The sequence below is a fragment of the Dinoponera quadriceps genome, unplaced genomic scaffold (assembly GCF_001313825.1).
Source record: "Dinoponera quadriceps isolate SergipeBrazil2010 unplaced genomic scaffold, ASM131382v1 scaffold940, whole genome shotgun sequence".
Taxonomy (NCBI): domain Eukaryota; kingdom Metazoa; phylum Arthropoda; class Insecta; order Hymenoptera; family Formicidae; genus Dinoponera; species Dinoponera quadriceps.
Window position 1 is genome coordinate 1 of NW_014555021.1, and position 3,868 is coordinate 3,868.

General features: G+C 35.6%; 1 pseudogene; it reads right to left on the reverse strand.

Annotated features, from left to right (window-relative positions):
• Positions 1 to 337: 337 nt before the first annotated feature.
• LOC106742803 lies at positions 338 to 2,311 on the reverse strand (annotated as a pseudogene).
• Positions 2,312 to 3,868: the final 1,557 nt, after the last annotated feature.

The following is a 3,868-nucleotide window of genomic DNA, read 5'->3' on the forward strand; positions in this document are numbered from 1 at the left end:
TAAAATTTAATCGCATTTAATTGATTTCAATCGATCATTTCTAGCAGGGTAGGTACGATTGATAACATGTTTAAATTTTATCGTTTCATCAATATTATTTAAAAAACATTACAAGAAAGATAGAAAAACCTTAGCGCCACGTTATTTGCAATGTTATGACATTTCCATTTCAACATTATCGAAATCCCCAAATTTGTGTCAAAGTTTGATCATAATGATGTTGTATGTAACATTAAATAAGATATTTGANAACGTTACATGTTGAATATCATTATTATATCGTTATTGAATATCATTGCAATAACACTGATTTTTTGCTTACTCTATAGATTCTCACCTATATTACACCACGAGGTTTCTATTCTAGAAAACACAAAGGAGATTGATTTCCTTTGATTCAAGCAATTTTCAACTTTATATATTATATTACGAGATGATTTAGATCCAACAACAACATATCCTCTGTACAAATGACCCTCTATGTCTTCAGTATGAAAACGGTGTAAAAGAGTGACATATTCTACATCCAGCTGTCTATTTTTCACCTACCGCGATAAAGTTGCACGTGTATATATATATCCACATAAAAATGTTAATATCGTTAAATAATTCTGCCTTTGATTTTTCTCTAACTTTAAGTGCACAAAGTAAAAACGTTAAATAGATAAACTTACATTATTTAAAAGAGTTTCTACAGCATGCTTAGTACGACCAGATACAAGTACAAGTCTCTGCAAACCGTCTGATTCTCCGTTGTTGATTTTATTTTTAGAATTCAATTTCAACAGTACGTGACAATTTGCACCACCAAATCCAAAAGAATTGACACCAACGTAACTACCTTCCCAAGAAGTAGGTTCTGTGACGATCTTTAATCTAACTTAAATTATGGGAGTATGTTCTTTTCGCGGTGTTTTAAAGTGTATAGTTGGTGGGATTATACCTGTTTCCATCGCTATTAACACCTTCAAACCGTTTCGATATATTAATTATAACAGAAACAACAGAACCATAACTATAGATTGATTATGTTTGAAAATATGTTTCAAACATTATTACATACACGTAGTTTAACTTTTAAAGGCACCGTTAAAACAAATATATTCACATACCTTTGCCACTTGACAGAGACCATTGGAAGACTCCGAATGGCCAAGATTCGATTTCACCGAGCCCGTTAATAAAGGACTGGTCCTTTGTAAGCATAATGCTTGATCGATAGTCTACTTCTACCGGATCTCCTACCGCAGTACCAGTTGCATGGGCCTTCATGTAAGAGAGCATTTCGGGTGTAATACCGCAATCATCACAAAATTCTTCTAATAACTTCTTCTGCATGTGATAAGAGGGATATGTAATGCCTTCCTGCTTAAAGCCATCACAGTTGGTTTTAGTGTAGACGTAAGTAGTATAGATTCGTCTCGCATTCTTTGCCTTTTGGAGGTACAATATCGCTATAGCTTCACTGCGCATATAACCAGTACCAGAAACATCAAATGGCTTGCAATAACCATCACTGGAGAGAACACCTTAAATTGTTGAATTGATTGATAATAACAAAAATGTCAAGAGTTCTTACCGTTATAATGTTTAGATACAAATGAACAAACAGATTCTTAAGTATAACTTTATCGAGTTGAATAAATTGAAGCGAAATGTTGGGATGCAGACACATGTTGGCGTCCCCCCCACGATAGCCGCGTCGCATTCTCCACTTCGTATCATTCTGTAAACTTCCGCCATGGCGTGGTGGCTTGAACTGCAAGCCGTATCCAAGGTATAAGATGGTCCATCAAGGTCAAACCAGTTAGAAATGCTGTTGGCTAGCAAGTATTTACTACATCCGACAATTGGGTATCCAGCTGCCTAATCACAAATAAAGGTGCGATATCATGTAAATTTTTCTCCAATATCTTTCTCTCTGTATTGCGTGCGTATATAAAAAATCCCAGGATGGACGAATATTTCTGCTACATAGCCTTTTATATAACGACGATAAAGTTCAAATGGAAGTTGTTTAAATATATTTTATATTTGTAACATTATTATCATATAAAATGCTTCGTTTATGAAATATTCAACCGACCGAAATATCTTCCCTAAATATTTTAAATATCGTATAATATTTTACTTCAGGCCTGTAATAGATAATTAAGTTTCCTGTCGCAGAGTAACATGATCTTATAAAGACATCGGTTTTTTTTCCTCTTAATTCTTTAGGATTTACACCGGCATCAATAATCGCTTCGTAGGTATGTTCAAGCAACATTCTGCACATAGGATCAGTGGTGTGCGCTTCCGAAGATGTCATGTTGAAAAACTGCGCATTGAACTTCTGTTAATGGTTAATAAGTCCCGATCGAGCAAGCATATCGTAATGAAGTGTTAAAATTCCGGACATTTACTTTATTATGCTTAGTGTATAACCGATTGAATTTCTCAAAAGAGACAGCAGAGGATTAATATTTTCACTTTTGAAATTTTATGCGAATAGTGGTTTTATATTACCATTACTCCATCGTCGGCTATCATCGGAACCTAGTTCCATTTTGTTCAAAAATTTTCTTGTAGTTGCTTCATATTATCAGAATTGGGAAACCGTCCTGAAATACAAGAGATTGTAATTTCTTCCTCTGGAGGGACTCTGACATATGGATTGAACCGTTTACTGCTTCCCATACGGTAGGCTCGCTAAAATAATTATAAATTGATTTAAACTGGAAGGTGGAGGATTTTCACATTTTTCCGGCAGGATGAGTATAACGGTCAAAACGAGCATCAAATAAACTTGTAATTTTATATTGCTGACAAATTTTGCATTTGAGAAATGTATTAAAAGCTTATATCGTTAATAAATACAAATGCGAAAATATTACGTCGTCCTCTTTCTAGCTTTCTAGTTGTTAAAATAAAATTTGATAACAATTTCAATTAACCATTTGGTATCATTTCTTATTAACAACAAGTACAAACCTCATGTGAATGCTTTATCTTGTTAAAGGGACTGTTATAACGTAAATGCCAACGAAACATATCGATGGGCATTTATGTATGGACGATGTATGGATCTCCTACTGCAGTACCAGTTGCATGGCCCTCCAGGAGAGCTTTTCGGGTGTAACATCGCAATCATCATACAATTCTTCTAATAACTCCTTCTGCATGTTGAATGAGAGATATATAATGCCTTCATGCTTAAAGCCATCACAGTTGGTTATTTAGCGTAAACGTAGGTAGCATAGATTCGTCTCGCATCCTTAGACTTTTGGAGGTACACTATCGCCATAGCTTCGCTGTGCGCATAACCAGTGTCAGACGCTTCGAATGGCTAGCAATAACCATCAACGGAGTGAACCTTAAATTGCTGAATTGATTGATAATAACAACAGTTTCAAGAGTTCTGACTGTTTAGGTGCAAATAAACGAACGGGTTCTTTTTTAGTTTAACTTTATCGAGTTGAAAAATTGAGGCGAAATAATGCTATGAATAGATTTGCGCCCCCTAAATTGCGCGGAGCGCTAATCTATGCTTACACCCCAACACTACATAAGATGGTCTATTAAGGCCAAGCGAGTGAGAAATGCTGTTGGCTAAGCCATACTGACTACATCCAACAATTTGGTGTCTAGCTACCTAATCGCTTATTCGGAAAAACTCCTGAATATTCAATGAAATGGTTGAAGAAATGTTATCCCACATTTGCTCCTTCGAGAACAACAGTTTATCAATGGTTTAGTGAATTTAAAATGGGTCGTACAAGCACCGAAGACGCACCTCGCTCTGGAAGACCAAAAGAGGCTACGAATGCAGAAATCGTAAAGCAAGTGCATCGAATCGTTTTGAGTGATCGTAAAATGAAGTTGCGCG